The following is a 21,267-nucleotide window of genomic DNA, read 5'->3' as shown; positions in this document are numbered from 1 at the left end:
GGTGCGTCTTGTGGTCTGGTGCGTCTTATAGAGCGAAAAATACGGTAATAATGCCAATTTCTGGCCCTATCCTGTCTGCAGAAAGTCTTGTGCTTAGCATCTCCCACTTTGGATAGCAACAATGTTGGAGGAAAATGGTCTGGAACTGGACCTGATCTTTTCCGTTTTCAAAACGTGTATCGTTTTCAAATCTTGACATACAAATGAATGCCCTCCCCGATAAGCGTGCAGTAAATTCTAGCCATTACTGTCTATTCTGTTCCATAACTAGGAAATTATATTGGTGAATTAATCTCCAGTCTACTTGCATGGCCTTCTCTAAACCAACAAAGCTTTGCTCCACTTTAAATGAGTAACTTAACCCAAGAGGTCTTGCCTGTAAAGTGCCATGAGGATTGAACTTTTTTGATCTCAAAAGTAAAGCACAAATTTAGGGTAAACAGATTTGCAGGTCACTTTGTTCTGTCTGAGCACGCTCTGTAGCCTTGCTGCCATTGCGTCATGGTATTGCTCATGAATGAAACCGATCGGCACTGGCAGTGTGCAACCCTGGTTAGACCAAAGTTTGAGAGATGGTGTGTTACGTAGTTCTAATTTGAAATGTTCTGGGGCTGGCTGTGGCTTTGCTTGGATGACACGAGTTCTCAACTGCGTAACGTGATAGGCATAGCTGTCCTTGTGCAAACTGAGCAGTTGTGAGATGTTAGTTTTGGATGTGAAAATAGTAAGAGGCTTTCAAGGTAGTAAATGGGACATGGAGAGAGAGAGAGAGCTGTACCTGGTCTCTCTCGCTCGTACTTTATAGATGCCTTCAAATCTCTGGCCCTAGCCCTAGGTTAAAATTCCCAGCTGTCATTAATCCTTCAATTGCTGTTCATAAGTTAAGAGAGTTATAAGATAGGGAAGTGCAGGCTTGATGGGAAGAATTAAGGGATGCACTTGACAAACCGTTTACTTTGCACTTTGGGGATGTGGGAATCTCAGCTCAGGCAGCGGGATTGTGCCCTTAGCTGCTTTTTTGCAAAATTTCTAAAGGAAAGGGGAGAAATGTTTCTTCTCATACATGAAAGCACAAAGTTAACTGTGAAATAGAACTACTGAACTCCTGAGCTTGTTCAGTTATACTGTGGCACGTATGCACATGCGAGGGTGCATGTAGTTGGTGATTAAAAATAGACTCTGTGTAGGGAAATTAGAGGAGTCTCCACATTGGAAATACTAGCTGCCTCATTCGATAAGCATTTTGCATGCCCGTGAGTCTTTAGTAAAGCCAGTCTTCTGTCATCTGGGCATATATTATACGCTGTCAGGTCTATTTCTTTCTTCTGTTTTTTAGCAGTATCATGCCACCCATAGCTCCTAAAGGTTCAGGAGAGGCAAATGTAAGGTTGTGTGTGCTACACAATGTTGGACGAACAATGCAATGGCAGGGTGTTTCAGATCCTTAACAAGTTGTTTGTATGCAGAGTTTATTTTTTTTTTTGCAGTGGCTGAAAACCATGTTATAACAAGAAGTTTTTAAAGTTTTTTTTAGTCTGCTTTTGGGTCTCTATCTGTATGTGTGCATGCATTCAAATCGCACCCCACCCCCTTAAAATGAGAGAAAAGAACAGGGTGTGGAAGGAGAAAATGCAGGTGTTAGGATGGATTTAAGATGTCTAAAGTTTCTGGTACACTGAAAAGCTCTCTTTCTCCAGTGATGGATGACACCTTCTGCAGTAACAGTGCACTGCTGTCAGTCATTGGGTGCGGGGAGCAGAGCTGAACAGCTGGGTGGAGCTTGTTGATTGGTCCAGAGATGCCACATGGGGTTAGGGAGGAGGTGAGCCTCCGCAGCAGCTCCGGTTGGCTAATTTCCCTTGCTTGTACTTTGGCCTGCATCTTCATGCCTGTAGCTCTGGAAAGGGACCGAGAGGGGAGTGGAGAGAGATTACATTGAGAAGGCGGTATTGCAATTGCAGCCTTCGCATGGCTTACAAACACAGCTACCCTGCTGTTTCAGATACTTAAACATTATTGACGTTGATAAACTCGAAACCAGGAGAGAACAGGGAAGAGTTTAAAAGTTTTCTTTTGAGAGCATCAGAATTCCCAGGACGCTGGCCACGCTCGTGATACTTTAATTCAAACAATATTTTTCCCAGCAAAAACCCTCCTTCTATTTCTGCAGTTGCTGTGTTGCGGTGTCCATGATCTGGTGTGTTTTTGAGCTCTTTCCTGATTCTGGCAGGGTTAGTTCACTTCGACATAACAGCAAATGCTATGAAAATGAACAAGCCAATCTAGCAAAAAGCTAGGTTTAGAAGCGGAAATTATAATACGAGAACCCAGATTTTCAGGCTCTGTTGGCCCCCTAGGTAAGTCGCTTGTGGTGTGTGCATCCCTGAGGTTCCTTAATAGGTGGCAAGCAGAGCTCTGGCCCCACGCAGTCTGCATTTATTTCCTGGCACCACCCTGTTAAGGACACCGGCATTGCCCTTTGACATGCATACGTCGTTGGTGGAACTGGCATCGTAAACTGTGTGGTGCCAGCTAGCACATGCACCCTGGTCAGGCCCAAAGCAGCTAGAACCAGGTTGCCCCCTTAATGGCCTACCCACATGTACTTGGCTGGCGCCACTGCTAAGACTGTCAGCCCCAAGTGTGGTGTATGTATATACTCTCTTTGTGTAGGGGTGCCAGTGCCATTAACAAGGCGGCACCCATGCCAAGGGGATGGATTTCTGCTTGCCGTAGCTGCCACCCAGCAGAGTTGCATTAGCTGATCTGGTACCAGCCCTTGGTCTTTCCCCCCATCGTGCAGGATACTGGCACCATGCCAGCATGAAGCAGCAGGATTAAGATTGTTATCTTAAAAAATTGGGGAAATAAGTCTTCTCCAAGCCTCCAGAGGATAATAAAATAGGAACCAGGCAAGCCTCTGCTCAAATCTCACCTGCTCTATAAGCTCACACGGAAACTTTCGGCAAGTTGATATGTCTCAACCTCTGCCTCCAACCTGCAGTAGGGTAGAATGCTGGTCTACTTTACAGGGCTGGTGTCAAGAATACTATGCGAAATATGCCGAGCCCTTAGAAAAACAACAACAGAATTTAAAGTTTTGCTTGCGTTACAGCCAAAGTGTGGTTGTCTTCTAAATGTAGTTTAGAAAAGGAGCACTGCAGCTTTTCAAACAGGTGGGGAGTAGCATCTTCCAAACCCTGACCAATCCCATCTTTAACTTTTTACTACTAACGCTGCTACTTCTTTCTCTTTCTTAATAAGTACGTTCCAAAGATTTCCTTGTGCTTTTCTTATCACTAAAAGGCAATGTCCTTCCTGTCCTCTGCTTGAGTGCACCTGTTACTCCTTAAAACTAGTCCGTGGGACCAAAATGTTCTCAAAGAGTACCCATATAGAACTTAATAATTTGGGGGTTTGTTATCTTGTTAGAAAAAGCTGTGCATTTCCTATATGTTGCCAGGAAGAGGAGGTTTATGTTGCTGTGGAATTGACAGCCTGCCATCGTTCAGGAAAAATAGAACACCTCTGAATATTCTTTTCCACATTGAAAAGGGGGACCCTCGTTTTGGGGCTGAGAGTACAAACCAGTTAAATTTGGGGTGTCTGGAGATGATGTAAGATACCTGTTGGTCTCTTCAGGGAGGTTTGTGAAGGCTAGAGACACAACTTGGTTGGAAAATAAACAATTTTACTTACTGTTTCAACTCCCAATGTAACCCAGGAGAAGATTTGTGGACAAGCATTTGCAAAATAACAGGGACATCCCCTCCCCACTCCAAGGACAGCCTTGAAATACCCTTTTGGTCAATTATGAAGGTCACATGTGGACTGATCTCCTAAAATGAGACAGAACCTTGCACATATAAATGGTTTGTAATCCTTGTTTCTCCGTTCCTGTTTCCCCTCCTGCAACCCCTCGACCTCCAGCTTGCTTGATGGCTTCACATACTGATCAAACATTGACATAACTGAGGTATTCTGAGCTCAGCTGGTTTTGTCTCAAGCAAGAGTAACCATTAAGGTGTGGGATCTGCAAACTGCTGTTCTGCCATTTAGGCAGAAGGCATGGTCTACCTGTTGAATGTATGGACTGGGGTTCTTTATCACCCTGGTATCACTAAAGGGATACTGTTTTGTGTAAAAAGCCTCTGGCTGAATAGCTCAGAACTCATTGAAACATTTATAAGGGGTTGGACTACAATGGCAGTTAGCACCAGATGTTTCCTTTTTCTGGTGCAAGTGTGGAAATGGTGTAGCTGCTATTAGGAAAGCAGACTAGGTGCTCCTTTTTAGTTGATGAAAATGCAAACTCTGTATGTTGGAGTGTCAAAATGCCTTATTTTCCCGTTTTACTTATAAAGCGCATAATGCATAGTCTGTCTCTCCGCCCCCCCTTCACTCAGCCTCCTCTTTGCCATTCCTCCTCCCCAACCCCAGCTTTCCATATATTTTCTATTATACTGTTCATTTTGCCTTGGGGCAACCTTTTCAGTAATGAGTGACAATGCTCAACAGTAGCTCTCATTCATTTTCAGCGTCGCATGTGTGTTTATTTTTAATTGATATTCTGCATATAACATTTTCTGCAGCTGAGGCATCTCCCTCCCTCCCCCCGAAACACTTTTTTTAAAAAAACACTCCCTCTGAAAAGCGTCAGCAGTGGATTGTTTCATTTGCAGAACTTAAAGCCCCAGAACAGAGGCTCTTCCAGTTTTTATGAATGCCCTGTTTGTTGCTGGAAGCACAACTGTTCGATATAACTGGCTGCATCCCACTCTGCTTGGGTCTAGTTTGGTCTGCAGAAGGTCTTTTGCACAAACCAGATTTCTTGGGTGTGTTTGAAGCAACATCATTTTGTCTTCTGGCAGTTGAGTTCTTTTTTATCCCTTTCCATCTGCAAAAAGAGTAATGCACCTTTTCCTCCCCATATGCAGTCATAATCAATCAATCAATCAATCAATCAATCAATCAGTGCAGCAGAGAACTGCAAAACTGATATTTAGCGGACCTTCTCAGGTGGTGATGGCTGTAACGTTTCTTGCTTTCTGTATATTTTGGGGCTTGTCTTAGTGATCCCTTGCAGATTTGCAGAGGTTCCTCCGAATGACACATTGATTAATAATAAGCACCTGCTATGCCCCACCTTAGAGCAGAGAAGGAGCTGCCTGGCCCAACTGGCAAGGTTGACGGCGCTGTATTTCAACCTCTCTGGCTTGGCTGGCACTGCAGGTATTTGAACATTTGCAAGAGGCACTTGAGGCTTATGATGCCAATGCTTTGGGTGGCTTTGCAGAACAGGAAACAGAACACAAGTGGAGGTAGTAGTTATTTGGGTGGGCTGGAATTATTATTATTTTAGTTGCAAACACCATCTCCCTTACTTAATCTGGATATCCAATCAAGTAGGGGCAGTGGGGTGACTGGGAAAATAAAAAAATGGCTGCCCCTCGTTGTGCTTATTCAGCTTGTGTGCATTCTTATTGATGAGAAAAGTCTTCAAACACAACCTCAGGACGCTGCTTGTTTTAAAGAGGTGGATGGAGGAAGTTTCAGTATGTTCACCATCTCATACAACAACGAGAGGAGTGGTCACTATAGGAATTCCAACCCCTGCAACCATCGGAAGATGCAGAAGTCTTGTTCTCTTTTGCCTCTTTTTTGCAGAGCAGGGGTCCACAAATGTCCTTGTCACCTTGCCACTGGAAACTGCGTGTTGTAATTTGATATGTACAGCATCAGGAGAAGATATACAAAATTAAAAGATTTCCAGAATGGAAGCTGTTAAACTGTTGTAGCCAAGGCCCAAATTCAGATTGATGTGAGGAAATTATCTCGAGGGAGGGTTTCATAGGGCTACATTGACCCTGTCGGTTTGGGGTATTGCCTTGGCTCAGCACAACTTTTAAGCAGATTCTTCTTTGAAACAAGTAAATAAAATTTATTCCAAAATATTCAGGCTTATTCAAAGTGGAGTATCAGCACTTTGAGGGTACAGTGTTAAAGCAGCTGGTGTTTGGCCTGTTCCCTATTGTTATGCTAAGCCAAATGATGGTTTAGCTGGACTGGCTTGTGGGTTCTGGAAGAGGCAATAATGGTCAGTTCATTCCTCCCTCCTAGTTTTGCTGCTGTGCTAAGCCAACAAACCATGACTCAGAAAATCACAGGGCAAACCTTGGTTACAGCTTGTGGTTAGCGCAGAGAGAGCTAAATTGTGTGATTTAGGATTGGATCATCTGGCACTGTCAGTGTGGAACGGCAGTAAAAGGACTGCTGACGAGCAAAGCTGCTGTGATCTCCTTTCCAGGAGCTCACGCATTTGTTCCAAACCATGGTTCAGCTTAGGGTGACGCCTGAACTATGCCACTATGAGATTTACCATGGATCTCACTTCCAAGATTTTCAGTTCTTGTTACACACACACACACACACACACACACACACACACACACACACGAAGCTCTGTCTGTGTAGGGCTTGGACTGCTGAAGCAGCGTCCTGGATCCCAAGAGACCCTTGTCGTGCTTTTCATTGAAAAAACGATAAAAGGAGCGAAAGGGCCTCAAGCAGTAAATAGCTCTTGGCGAAGCCATGCACACCTGGAGAAAGGGGTAACTTTGCAGAACCGTGGGGCTGTGTTACTCCAGATTCTGTGTTGCAATGCTGGGAATTGTAACAAAGTGGGTCTCAGAAACTGGGCCTCAGCCTGATGGGGTTTGAATGGTACTGAGGCTTGCTTTTAGAACTTTGTGCCTAGCTTTCTGTCCAGCTCAGCTTTTGCACTGAGCATCTCTGAAGTGCATTCAAATAAGGTTACTAGGCTTTGAGAAGCCTCTTTATTTCCTACCTTCCTCGTTCCTCCTTCTCTGCTCTCGGTTGTTGTTGTTTTTTTTTGTTTGTTTGTTAACTGCTCCCTTGCCATGATTGATGTCAGCTGCTTAACAGCTGCTGAACATCTTCCTCTTTCCATCACTAGAATGCCCTCTTTTCTCTGCTGTTGTGTCCTGTGGTAAAGTTTAGCAGTTTCTTGTTATGTAAGCAAACCTCTTATTTTCCCCCTCTCCTTCCTTCCATTGACATGCATGTGCCCTTGCAATGCTAAAGGAAAAGTTTGTTTTCTTTTACTGCATGGGAGGCAGGGTGGTTTGCAAGTTCGGACTGGCTAGACTTGTTATATTTATTTGTTGCTTACTGGGGAAAAAAAGTCTCAAAGCGGTGTACAGCTTTTTAAAAAGGTTTACTTTGAAAAAAGGTGTTTTATTTGAGAACCTTCGGTTTTCGCAATAGGAGAGGTGGCTAAGAGGGATAAAGGAACTTATGAAAGCAAAACGCTCCGAACAATTCAGGGCTACAAAATATAGAAGTCTTATGCCTTAATAAACATTTGTGGCAGTCTGATGGGCTTCTTTTGAAATGTCACTTTAACACAGCGCAGTCTCTTAGAAATGTGTGAAAGAGAGAGGAGGAAAAGGGGCTGCGGATCTTCTTGCCAAGAAAGGACGGAGGGAGGGAAGGAAAGAAAGAGCACAGTTAAACAGTACATACCACAAAACAGGTTAGGCAGGACTCTAAATCTAGTTATGAGTCTGCTCTGCCTGCTCTGAGGCATCTCCAGTAAACCTTCCTTCCTCCACCCCTTTAAACAACTACCCTCCCTCCAAAAAAAAACAAACCCCTTTCTTTTTTGGATCTGTTATGAAATAGTCTTACAAAGGTCCTCTCTTGCCTGTGCATGGGGTGGGCAGAGAGCGCCGGTGCTCTTGGCTGTTCCCAGCTGTTCCTTAAAGAAAGTCGATGGCGCACTTGTCGGTGCTCGTCAACCTTTGGAACAGGCAGCATTCTTTGCCGTATGTACTTTCGTGCCCTCTATGGGGTTGCCTTGTGAATGGGGCAGAGAGGAGGGGCCGCAGCAGCAGCAGTAGGCAGGGGTGGAGCCGAGCCAGCAACTGTGGAGAGCTCGGCAGATAGCTGCTCTTTGGTACAGCAGAGTGGAACTTCCTGCTTTCGAGAGGCTTCTCAAGAACCCTCGGCTCGCATGCCTGCAAGGAATGATGTGAAGCCACTTGGTGGCCGACGGCAGGTCGTCAGGAAACTCTGGATCTGAACTGAGACTTCTGCTCACCGTTGTCTTTTTTTTGGTAACCTGTTTATGTCAGATCGTTGGATAAACATACCATATATAGCCTGGGATTTTGCTTGCTCCAGCATCCCACTGATGTAGGTTCTTCAGGAATACAAAGCATGCTTGCATCACCACCACCATATATTTGTACAGAGGGACTTGGGTGGCGCTGTGGGTTAAACCACGGAGCCTAGGACTTGTCGATCAGAAGGTCAGCAGTTCGAATCCCCGTGATGGGGTGAGCTCCCGTTGCTTGGTCCCTGCTCCTGCCAACCTAGCAGTTCGAAAGCACGTCAAAGTGCAAGTAGATCAATAGGTACCGCTCCGGCGGGAAGGTAAACGGCATTTCTGTGCACTGCTCTGGTTCGCCAGAAGCGGCTTAGTCATGCTGGCCACATGACCTGGAAGCTGTACGCCGGCTCCCTCAGCCAATAAAGCGAGATGAGCACCGCAGCCCCAGAGTCGGTCACGACTGGACCTAATGGTCAGGGGTCCCTTTACCTTTACCTCAGGTTAAGAACTTAATTCGTTCCGGAGGTCCGTTCTTAACCTGAAACTGTTCTTAACCTGAAGCACCACTTTAGCTAATGGGGCCTCCCGCTGCCGCCGCCTCACGATTTGTGTTCTCATCCTGAAGCAAAGTTCTTAACCTGAGGTACTATTTCTGGGTTAGCGGAGTCTGTAACCTGAAGCACCTGTAACCTGAAGCACCTGTAACCCGAGGTACCACTGTATACCGCCCTATACCCACAGGTCCCAGAGAGGTTTGCAATATGAAACCACAAAAAAGGAATCACACAAGGCACATAATAACAGTGCTTTTTTCTGGGGGAATGCGGGGGTATGCATACCCCTAAACATATTGTGAATCTAAGTTTGGCCTCATTGAGGGGCAGTATTTCAATATGAGTAAGAAAATGAGAGTACCCCTAAACATTTTTTTTAGAAAAAAAGCATAATACAAAATAAAAACAAGAACAACCTAGTAATCCCCCCAACACATTTTAAAAGGGCACACACTAACGTACCCTGGGTTGCCAGGACACACACTCATTGGTTTTCCAGCAAACGGAGATGTCAACAGTGCTTTTTAAAACGATGCTATGTTGCCCTAGATGTATGCTAGCACTGGGAATGCATGCTTACTGTCAAAGGTTAGCAGAGTCAGGCATCTTGATGAGGCCTGCAGACCAGCAGGTGACATGCCACTGACTGGAGCTTCCAAAAGGCTGCTGCAGTTGCCAGAATTGTGGAGTTGGAAGGGACCACGCGGGTCGTCTTGTCCCAACCCCCTGTGATACAGGAATCTTTTGCCCAACGTGAGGCTCAAACCCATGCCCTGAGATCAAGAGTTTCAGGCTCTTGTCGACTGAGTTGTGATGCTGAACTGTAGGCCCTCCTTCACGATACTCTCCAGATTCCTGACAGTGGACAGTTTGGCAGGCAAGGCAGGCTTCCACGGCCACTTCATCAGATCTTATCTACGCAGAGCACCCCAGTTTTGGAGCAGCCCTGTAAATATAATACATATGTGTTGGTATATGCAGATAGTGGGCAGTGTGTGGGGAGCACCTTACACTTCCATAAGGTCTGGAGCTGGCCTTCCTGGAATGTGAAATAACGCATGATATTTATCATGACTGCACCTTTTCCCATTCTCTACTAATCATTTCCTTATTTGTTTTTGTGGGGCTGCTTGGATGCAAAGGGGAAACGGGACTTTCTGAATAGGATGCAAAGCAAGAGCGGTTTGTTGGGGTGGGTAGACACCACCTTCGCTATGAGTCCTGGAAGGTCTGCTCCCTATCTTATAGGCCTTTTTCCACCTGGCCTGGACAGGTGGGGCTCTGACTGACTCCAGCTACAAAAGCGGAGTGCTGAACAGACTCATGGATTTGGGTCTTGTTTAAGGGTTTTTGCTGAGGTGGGTTGTTGATGGTTTTAATTTTCTGTATCTTTATTTTGTATCACATTGTTCAGTTTGGTTGTGTGTGTTTTTGACGTCTTGTTTATTGTTTGACTTCTTTTGCTATGCTTGTAGTGATGCAATTTTTCGTATGATAAGCTGCCTTGAGCATGGCTTTAATTTTTGAAAGGTGGCATGCAAATTGGATGATTGCTTGATTGACTGATAATCTTCATAGATATATAGTGAAGAGTGAAATGGTTCAGGGCTGGCATTTTCCAGATAAGTACTTCATTGCTGAAACTGGCTAACTTGAAATACTCTCAGGCTTACGTCATGACTAGCTTAGGGTGAGGTTATACAGCTGCCATGGGCTGACCACTCTAGATTAGGCCGCTGATACATGGTGAGCCATTTTCTGGTGAAGTGTTTTCCCCATGCAGATGATGATGTGAGCCTAACTTTATGACAGTTTGAGGTGACATGTGGAAAACTGCCTGATCGTTGTGGTGAGCCACTACAGGCATGCAGCTCACTGCATAGCACTTCTTGCACATGGTGTAATTTTTAAATGGGGCCCTTCGCACTGGCTATAATGCTAAACAGACAGAAGAGAGAGGGAACTGCGGTTTTTTTGTTTTTGTTTTAATACAGAGCAATGATCTGTACTGAGGTTGAAGTATCCCTGTAACTAGTAACAATTACTTTAAATCCAGGTCAACAGATTTTAGGTGGAAGAGTCACAAGGCCTGTTCTTGTACCATGAGAGCTGATGAGTTTGGGGCTTTTCAACTTTTTATTTAACCCATGTCTCTTTGCTGTGGGATCTTCAGATGGAGGACAGCATACAATTTAATAAATAATAATATAGGCAGCTTCGTGTTTGCACAGGGATTGCGTTCTAGGTCATTTTGTCCAATTCTGCCCCCGTTGGGGGCCAAAAGTGGTACATGTGTCAGCCATCGTGTGTCAGATGTGCGCAAAATGGTCACTGCCTGTAATAAACAATTGGTTTTCCAGTATCTGGTGAATACAATATTATAGTTAGTCTATGACAAGTCAGAACACACAACTAGTTTAAGTCTGTTCTGTGTCAGTTTCACTGGCACTAACTTATAGCTCCATTTTGTTCCTGTTCTTTGTGGACATAATGAAACAGCACATGAAAAATCTGTATGCAAAATGCATCCGGTGCATGCATCCGGTGAAATGCACATTTTTTAATGCATCCAATTGCATTCCAACCCTAAAAACACTTAACTATGCATGCCTTTTTAATGTGAAATAATATTTTTGAGCACACTTCCTTGGGCGGAAACGCCATCAGAAAAGATCAGGATCCTGGCTCAAGCTGCCATTGCTAGTGTGCCATTGCTACACACTAGATTCACGGGATCTTGTTGCTAGGAGGGGTCCGCTGCCTTTCAACAAGAGTTCTGACATGCAGGACTCTCAGCAGGTGAACTTTCCTCTAGTAGAGATGGAGTCAAAGCAATGGAAACAGATTTGTGTCACTAGGGCTTGTACAAGAACAACTCTCCCATGGATTGTTTCCCTAGGATGATCAACGTACCTATGACCTCTTGACGTAGTTGGGGAAAGTTGTAGAAAAGAGTGGGCAGCTTAACCGCCAGCAGGGGAATGTTTTGAGTGTTGTATAAGTGGCTGGGCCACGAATTTTCTCCATCTTGTCTTCTCTCATTGGCCTCATCAGAGTGAATTACGTCTGACTGCTTGGTAGTTAATTGGAGCATCCTTCCCATTTCCTAAGCTGATAAGTCCCTCTCTGTCTGCCTTCATCAAGCTTCTTTGTTTGAGAACTTACTAAAGCTGCTGCAGAACAGAATAACCACTTTCCTATTTGCTGGACTAAATGAGGGCACTGTGGTCTCTTTAATAGCTGCATCTTTGTGCGCACAACATCCTCCAACGTCTTAGCCTTTTCCAGAAGATCTTCCAAATCCTCCTCCACTGTCGTCGTCTTCTTCTGCGGATTCTCTTAAAGCAAAACGGCCAGTTTAACAAACAGATGAAGTAAAGGAGCAGTCTGGTGTAACAGATACGCATGTAAACACATCCTTTCTTGCCTGCTTCTAAATGCTCATTTAATTATTAGGGCTTGAGCACTAGTAGAAGAACAAGAATTTTTAGAGGCTCTCATCTGAATGGCATTGATTTTTTGGGGGGGAAAGATAGGTTTACTCAATGCAAAGAGAGAGACAGTGTTGGGGAAGGAGGCTTGAGCTAGGTCTAGTGAGCTTCTGTGGACAAGTATCTAGTTCTCAGGACTTGGACCCTCCTTTGGGTGCAAAATGGCTCCATAGCAATGGCCCCTGCAGTTGGTAGTCTGTAGGAAACCTCTGGATTGGCCAGGACTTTTCTAAATACAGGGAGCCTTTTGCCTGATCAGCCAACTGGAATTTTTTTGGGGGGTGGGGGATTGATGGCATTCTAGGTTCAAGCATCTCTCAGTCAAGCCCTGACTCTCTTACCTCAAGGATTCTGTACTGGAAAGACCTCCAAGTCCTGATTTGGATATGGCTGCTACATACTCCTCAACTGTCCTGATTTGACTGGGACCTCCCAGAATTACAGATGCCATCCTGGCTTCTGATTGGATCCTGGAATGTCCCCTTATTGTTTTTTGGTCTTGCGCTTTCCCGCCAGACCAAAAGATGCTCATTTTTTGGTCTTGCACAATTGAGTGAATCAGCTGGTTGCCATGAGAGTGTGGGACAAACCCCCCCCCCCCGAGCATCCCAATTTTGATCAGTGGGATGTTGGTGGGTATGCTACTAATAGACTCAGCCAACGTTCGAAATTCGCCAGATGCTAGGCACATTTTGTGCCCGGCTGTCGGCCACTTGTGACCAAGTGAAGATGCAGGGGCAGAGGAAGGGGGTGCGGTCCGCCCCGGGTGTCACCACTGAGGGGTGGCACTCACCGCGGGTCCTACAGCATGCCCAAGCCACGCATCTCTCCTGGGAGAGATGAGGTGGTTTGGGCGCATGCAGGTTACATGCTGCCCAAATTGTCTGTGCGCTGCCTCCTCCCTGGCTGTAGGGCGGCTGCGTGGGAGGAGGCAGGCAGACTCCGGAGGCCCCGCCCCAGGGGCTTCTCGCCCCACCCCTGGGCACTCTGCCCCAGGTGCCTGAGCAGTTTCCTCCGCCGCTGGGCACCAGGATGGCGCCTCCATCTGGAGGTACATGCCTGGGGATCTTTGGATCTTGACTGTTTTCACACACTAGCAACACATCCTGTTGAATTCTGTTATATTTTATCTGCACAATCGGAATGAATTTCAGGAACCAAAAAGTCATATTGAAAAAATATGACTTTCGAGCTGTCTGGCCCCAAAATGGCAACTAGGCATTCTGTTTTGGCGACTGTAACCCTGGTTTAAGGAGCCATTTGTCACTTAACTTATATACCTGAGTTTCTAACACTGGCTTTCTAACACTGGCTTCAGCCCTACCCATCACAGTTGGTAATTTGTGCCTTTCAGCAGAGGTGTAGGAGTGTGATTTTCAGCCAGTGCAGCTTGTCATGGAGGGCTGAGAAGAGCTGCAACTGCAGAAATCCCCACTCCAGCACTGCTGTTAAAGGTAAAGGAGTTCACATTGGCAGGGTGTCAGCAGTCTCCCTGTGTTAGTAGCAACCTGGGGATTCCACACCTCCACCTGCTTCCTCCTGGTCCTGTGTGCTGCTCTTCAGCAGTTTTCTTACCCCTTTCCCAACAGTCATGTGGGTGTGCAAGTGGTGGAAGAGTGCAAATAGTTAAGAACATGCGTAGAGCCTGCTGGCTCAGGCCCGTCTGGTCCAGCATCCTGTTCTCACAGTGGCCAACTAGATGCCCCAATGGGAAGAAGCCTATAAGCAGGACCAAAACACAAGAGCTCTCGCTCCTCCTGTGGTTTCTAGCAACTGGTATTCAGAAGCATGACTGACTGTGGAGGCAGATCATAGCCGCGATGTAGCTATGGATAGCTTTATCCTCCATGAATTTGTCTTTATTGTCTTTAAAAACCAAATAGTTTGGTTCTGAGCCCACCAAATGGGACTATTTTTAGGCAAGTGGTGATGGAGAAAGCCAGGCAAAATGTGATATGAGGAGGAAGGGAATGATCGTCTGGGAGACCCAGGTACAAACGTCAACAGGAAGGACTCTTCTCATTCTCACAAGATACACCTCTTGAAATTCCCTCCTTTGCCACTCTGAAAGCCTTGTGGTCCTTTGCACCTGGTCTCCTAAGCTTCATCTCCTCCCTCACACTTGGCTTATAGTGGCTGTCACTGAAAATGTTCCCTATTCTTTTGGGGTGGCTCAGACTGTCAAGCCTGTCATGATGAGGACTAAAAATGCACTTACTGAATGTAAATGTCTCTTGATTGACAGACCAGTATAAAACATACTTATAACAGTGTGGCTGCCTGTATAATACAGTGGTACCTCAGGTTACATACGCTTCAGGTTACATACGCTTCAGGTTACATACGCTTCAGGTTACAGACTCCGCTAACCCAGAAATAGTGCTTCAGGTTAAGAACTTTGCTTCAGGATGAGAACAGAAATTGTGCTCTGGCACAGCGGCAGCAGCAGGAGGCCCCATTAGCTAAAGTGGTGCTTCAGGTTAAGAACAGTTTCAGGTTAAGTACGGACCTCCGGAACGAATTAAGTACTTAACCTGAGGTACCACTGTATGCGGGTTTTGAGTTGAAGCTACGCTGTTTGACGATATGCAGACTCTGTTTGTACCACGTGACCCTGGATTTTAATATAGATCAATTTCACACACATCCCTGTTCCTGTGTTAACATCAAACGTCAAGGTTGGAAGGTCACTCTTCCAAATGGAAAACAGTTTGTTCTACCCCCCCGATAGACACCCCTAAAACCGTGGTAGTACATTCACAAAACAAAGATTATAAGAGGAAGCTAAATTAATTTGAGCTGCCCTTGTATTCCGTGTTTTTTATTACATTGAATGTGTTCTAGCTGCTTTGTAATTAAAGTCTGTGCGAATGTTTCTTGAAGCAATGTCTAGTTGTAAGCACTTGGGGGAAGCACTCAAAAGAGAATTGGAGAATTTCATTCCTTGATTGAGGGAATTCACGAGAACGAAAAGGGAAAAAAATTGGCCTGTGCAGTTCTTGAATCAAGTTCCATCCCACAACGTTAATGATTGGGGTTCTGAGCTTCAGCGGCTGATTATAAACTGCACCTGGCTTAAGAATTTATTATTATTGTCTGCCTGCTATTAGTTTCCAGTTGCCTCTTGGCTTTTAAGGTGCTATGGAAAGGACAATTGAGTCCTGGCACAATTACAAAGCAGCTGTTAGCTGCAAGTTAGCATTTTCCCCAAGCTAGTTAAGAAAAAATTGGATCACTGTGCAACAATGGGGTTGATACCTGTTAGCTTTTGCAAAGGGAAAGAACTTGCTAAAAGTTATCTGATGCTTGCCATGTCCTGTTCTAGAGTTGTTACAATTCGTAACCCTGCAAGTTGTCGGATCAGTGGTAATTCTCCTGGTGAACAGGTGGTGTAGCATAACCACTACAGACTGGGAAGCCCTTTGAATTTTGCCCATGCTATGAACTCAGAGCAGGACGCGGGTGGTGCTGTGGGTTAAACCACAGAGCCTAGGGCTTGCTGATCAGAAGGTCGGCGGTTCGAATCCCTGCGACACGTTAAAGTGCAAGTAGATAAATAGGTACCGCTCTGGCGGGAAGGTTAATGGCGTTTCCGTGCGCTGCTCTGGTTCGCCAGAAGCGGCCACATGACCCGGAAGCTGTCTGCGGACAAATGCCGGCTCCCTCGGCCAATAAAGTGAGATGAGCACCGCAACCCCAGAGTCGTCCGTGACTGGACCTAATGGTCAGGGGCCCCTTTACCTTTATGAACTCAGAAGGTGGCCCAAAGGCAAATCAGTCAGTTTAGTCTCTCTCTGTTCCGCCATCTGCATGTTGAGGGATGTTAATCCTAATTTGCATTACAGGGTCTTTGCAAGGTTGGCAGCTAGATAATGCCTGCAGAACGCTTGAAAGCTCTCTACAAGTGTTTGTTTCTTAAATTAAAATAAAAGATAGACCGTTTAGGAAGGCGAATAATTTACTTATTCACTAAACATTCTAAGCACAGTGTACTATGAGAAAATGCTTATCAGTTATTGTTACTGACACACACAGAGTTAGCTATATACTGTAGTCAGCCTGCAACCATGCATTCAGTTTAGTTGCGAGAACCCATTTTTTGTTGTTGTTGTTTGGGGCATCCTTCTGTCTTGAAAGACAATGGTAGAGTGCATCTTCGGGGGTAAAATCAAACCGTTGGAGAGTTACATTGTCGGCTGTGGTTGTAGAGACCGATACGGGAGAGACATGCTTCATTGCAGGTGGGGCAGGTGAAGGGGCCTAGTTTTGCTACTACAGGTTCACCATGGTGTTTCTTCTCTTTGCTCTTCCCAGTGGTCATTCCTCCTCTAGTCACTGCTGTGTATACACTACATGACTGTCGTTCTCCAAGAGTTTCCCAGGGATTTAAGGGGCCATAGTAGGGTCGCAGCCTTTATACTGGCATAGTACAGTGGTACCTCGGGTTACATACGCTTCAGGTTACAGACTCCGCTAACCCAGAAATATTACCTCGGGTTAAGAACTTTGCTTCAGGATGAGAACAGAAATCGTGCTCCGGCAGCATGGCGGCAGCAGGAGGCCCCATTAGCTAAAGTGGTGCTTCAGGTTAAGAACAGTTTCAGGTTAAGAACAGACCTCCGGAACAAATTAAGTTCTTAACCCGAGGTACCACTGTAGTGTTTATTCAGGCAAAGTATTGCTTTCCTTTAGTTCTAATTATTTTTTACTTGTCCTTAGTATGCGAGCAGCTTCACGTAAATTTTAGCGCTCTTCCTTACAACAACTCGTAAGGAAGAATATTGTCCTTATATTGCAGAAAGAGGACCGGTGGTGACAGGCGGTGTGGTTTGCCTAAGGCTGCTTCGTGAGTTCCTGTCAGCGGGAACTTCCTGATTCACAGCTCAGCGTCTGAGCCATACTTCCTGGTGCTGGGATCTTCCTAGGTTATCTTAAAGAATAATTCCCACTGTCTCTAATTTTCAACAGGTTAAGTTTAACATTTCACCTGTGTGTGTTGTACCTGGTTCAGAAAGAGCCCTCAGGGGCCAGAGAGAGCTACTTTTGCGGGAGGCTGATCCCAGGCCTAGGATTGATCCTGGCATCTCCAGGAATAAAAGGATCAGGTAGCGAAATTTCTGCCTGAGACCTTGGGGAGAGGCATTGCCAGAGCTGCTAGATTGACCAAAGATCTTGCTTGGGTATTGGGAAGTATTGTGGGATTGGCGATTAACACGCTTCATCAAGGGACACACACACAGCCTCTGTGAGACAGGGAAGTTTTAACCTTGCTTGGTAATCAGCCGAAGCAAGGAGTGGCTGTGCTTTTTGGAGAGAACAGGGTGGGGTGTGAGGTGGGAAGAACCAACTTTTAAAGCACTGCGTTTCCCCTTTGGAAACGCTTTAGAAGGAAATGGAAGCAGTGTGCTGCTGTGGTGGTGACAAACACACAAGTTGCACGTAGCTGCTGCCTCGATGAGCTTCAATTGAGAGTCTCTGACGGCGCTGTCTAAAAAAGACTGGCTAAATGTGAACCTGTCATTTTGGCTGGAAGAGGAGGAGGAGAACGTCTTTTGCTGGGAATGCTGCTACAGAAATGGATGGGAGACTATCCTGCGCCTCCCCACAGCTGTTTTTTTTTGGGGGGGGAATGTTTCTCTGGACTTTGCAAAGAGGAGAGTGTCCGAATGCGACTGCTCTGTGTTCCTTTGTGCCTTTCAAATCCTGCTCCGACCTAAGGGTTTGCACTCAAGATCACTTTACATGGATTACTTTGGCCCTTTAAAAGTACAGTGGTACCTCGGGTTAAGTACTTAATTCGTTCCAGAGGTCCGTTCTTAACCTGAAACTGTTCTTAACCTGAAGCACCACTTTAGCTAATGGGGCCTCCAGTGGCTGCCACCGCGCCGCCAGAGCACGATTTCTGTTCTTATCCTGAAGCAAAATTCTTAACCTGAAGCACTGTTTCTGGGTTAGCGGAGTGTGTAACCTGAAGCATATGTAACCTGAAGCGTATGTAACCTGAAGCGTATGTAACCCGAGGTACCACTGTATTCTTTAGCCGCACTGATTAAAAGTATATTAAGGATGCACATTTTTTGCAAACCCTTTCCCCTCCGCCCACTACTCCATCATTTTATGATTATATATCAGCCTTGTAAATAAGCAAGAAGTTACTAGCTTGTAATTTTTCAAAATTATTTTTTACTACCCTTATAAGAAGCTGCCTTTCCATGCTAGCCGTTGAAGCCCAAAGGAGGCCACTTGCTTTCATGGAGTTCCATATCTCTGTTGACCCAGGTGAGTTGTTTACCACAAGGCTCTTGCAAATTTGTAGAGTAGCAATTTTGATCTGTGGCAGTGACTGAACACTATTCCAGAAATTATGGCTATTATAGAAATAAAACAAATTTTCTCCCCTCTTTCGTAAGTGCCTTAACAGAACCGAAGAACAGTATCAGAGAGACTCATGTGATGGACTTAATGTAAACTTTGGTGTAGACAACAGGCAGACAGGCCACAGATCAAATGTGGCCTTGAAAGCTACTTACATTTCTGCCTCCTCCTGAACTTTCTCTCCTGGTACATATTTTCCTAAGGATGTCATCACATTGCAGTTTGCTTGGCTGCCAACAGGTGGCACTGTGAATTGCAGTGTGACAGCAAGCCGGGCTCTCAGAGCTGTTTGGGCCATGGCAGCAACTTTGGAGGGCAAGGTGGAGGGAACCACAGATGGTGTGAACTATGTGTACAGCATACTGCCTTGGCTTCCATGACAGAAGGTGGGATATAAATGTATTTATGAATGAATGGATAAACATTGTGCTCCATACCTACGAAGCCCATGCTGCCAGGTGAAGCTAACTTTGTAGAATCTGATCGTCCGTGGGCATGGTTGTTTCAGGAGCTTACTTTGGGAGTCAAAACAGTGTCCTTGAGAGTGTAATTCTGAAGACAAGAAAGGAAGAGTGTCTTTAATTGCTGTGCAGCTGGAGATGCAACAGGCAAAGGAGCTGTATCCTTCACATCAATTTAAACACGGGAGTCTCCCCCCCCCCCCACGCCCAGCTGGGACTTGGCAACCAGTAGCTTAACATGCTATTTAATGGGTTATATAATCGAGCAATCAGACGTGTTTCAAACTGCCTCGTTCGGCTATGGGCCTGTTTCTATTCACTTTTGAAGGTAAAGTGGGTTTCCCCACGTTTGCCCAGAAAATGTGCATCTTTTGATGCTCTCTACACCCCTTAAGTAAAACTTGGGCATGCCTTGGAGAGTTTGTGTGTGCCTGTTTTTTGTTTTTTTTTTTGCCTTAAATATCAAACTTCAAAGATCTTCATCTGCTCCAGGTTTTAATAAAAACGTTCAGAGGGAGAACACAAGTAAGAAGTAAAGTTTTCCCACATTCTGCACTTGCGGAACAGGATCTAAGAATTGTGCAGCAGGTGTCTTTTCATTCTCTGCTCCCATGAGTGAATTTCTGCTTCATCTGAGCTTTTTTCGTGCATAGACATTTGGATACAGGGCAGCTCCATCCTCAATTATAGTAATAATTGAGATCTATGTATGTATGTGTTTGTCTGTCTTAGCTATCTATGTAAAATCAGTTCTAATGCTTATTCCTCCTGGGAATGAACCATTCTCAAGTGTTTACATGACTAACCATTAAGGCAGTGCCATGCTGACAATGAGTGATGCTCATGGCACTGTCCAAAAATCTGCTAGATTCCAACTCCCATCAGTCCTAGCCATCAGTATGCCATGCTCAGGAATTCTGGGAGTGGTAGTCTAAGAACATGCTGGTCACTACTGGGCTTATATAAGCTTAGGAAGGGGTGATTGAGAGAGCAGAGAAGTCTATGATTCAGAGAAGGTTTACTCTGAAGCCAGTCTTGCTCAGTTCAACAGGATTTGTTTCCTTGTAATTATGCTCCACATCGGAGCACTGGTGTGCTTTTGAATATGGCCCGAAATGTGGTCTTCTGTGTGATCCAACAACAACCTCAGTGATGCGTTTCTGCCATATCTGCTTGCCTCTTCCATGGCACTATGAGGCTCAGTTCTGTATTATGGGTAGCGTATACCATTGAAAGCGGCTTTAAAGGCCCAGCAGGCTTGGGACAAGAGAAGATTTTACAGCATTGTAAAATGTGGTAGGGCTTTCTTCCCTTTCTGACATTTACCTTCATGGTAGGGGAGCTGCAGTATATTTCCTTCCCACACTGTTCTAGCCGGAGAAGCCCTGGGCCGTTTGGAGGCCCTACAGCTTGTTCCTGTGCCAACATTTGCCCATTTCTACTGTGGAGAAGACTCACAGCTCCTTTTGTGTGGCCCGGGGCTTCTGACTTTCCTGAGCATTATGAGCAAGTTAAAACATAGAGGGTCCTAAGGTTTAAATCTGCCTGTGCACCAGAATGGGTTCCTTGCACCACTTCAGATGTGAAGAATCCACGTTTTTAATGCTTCCCTCCACAAAGCATTTCCTGCCGTGCCAGTTTTCCGACTTGTACACAGAAGGTTGAGCTAGAACAGGCTTCCTCAAGCTCGGCCCTCCGGATGTTTTTGGCCTACAACTCCCATGGTCCCTAGCTAGCAGGACCAGTGGTCAGGGATGATGGGAATTGTAGTCTCAAAACATCTGGAGGGCCAAATTTGAGGAAGCCTGAGCTAGAACGTTCATATTCTGTTTGCATATACAGTGGTACCTCGGGTTACATACGCTTCAGGTTACAGACTCCGCTAACCCAGAAATAGTACCTCGGGTTAAGAACTTTGCTTCAGGATGAGAACAGAAATCATGCTCCGGCGGCGCGGCAGCAGCGGGAGGCCCCATTAGCTAAAGTGGTGCTTCAGGTGAAGAACAGTTTCAGGTTAAGAACGGACCTCCAGAACGAATTAAGTTCTTAACCTGAGGTACCCCTGTAGTTTTTAATGTAGGGCAATGCTCAAAAGCTGTAATTCTCTCCTCACCCCCAAAATGATCCTTCTCAGTGATCCCTCACGTCAGTGAGTTGACTTTGCCACCTCATGTGGGGATTATCTGGTCCAAGCTAGAAGAGATCTCTGCATCAGTCAGTACTCAGGACTGCCCTTGTTGAAATCCTGTTTT

The 21,267-nt window shown here is 45.5% G+C and overlaps 1 protein-coding gene and 1 long non-coding RNA gene across 21 annotated transcripts in view; one reads left to right on the top strand and one right to left on the bottom strand.

Annotated features, from left to right (window-relative positions):
* Window positions 1–21,267, top strand: part of RREB1 (ras responsive element binding protein 1) — a 125,890-nt gene that overhangs the window by 32,086 nt on the left and 72,537 nt on the right. For 2 of the 20 annotated variants that reach the window (XM_083623687.1, XM_083623686.1), the window contains exon 3: window positions 2,171–2,357. The exons of the other annotated variants lie outside the window; for them this stretch is intronic. The gene's annotated coding sequence lies outside the window, so the exon portion shown is untranslated. The remainder of the gene's footprint in view (window positions 1–2,170; window positions 2,358–21,267) is intronic. 20 annotated transcript variants of the gene reach the window in all.
* On the bottom strand, window positions 830–7,983 carry LOC310767235. Its single transcript, XR_014550781.1, has 3 exons — window positions 7,711–7,983; window positions 6,848–7,004; window positions 830–1,897 (listed from the first exon to the last, which is right to left on the bottom strand). It is a non-coding gene; the product is annotated as an uncharacterized lncRNA (long non-coding RNA).

The sequence above is a fragment of the Podarcis filfolensis genome (genome assembly GCF_964270895.1).
Source record: "Podarcis filfolensis genome assembly, chromosome: 7".
NCBI classification, from domain to species: Eukaryota; Metazoa; Chordata; class Lepidosauria; order Squamata; family Lacertidae; genus Podarcis; species Podarcis filfolensis.
The sequence above is the reverse complement of the archived record's forward strand: the minus strand, read 5'-3'. Positions and strand labels throughout refer to the sequence as shown.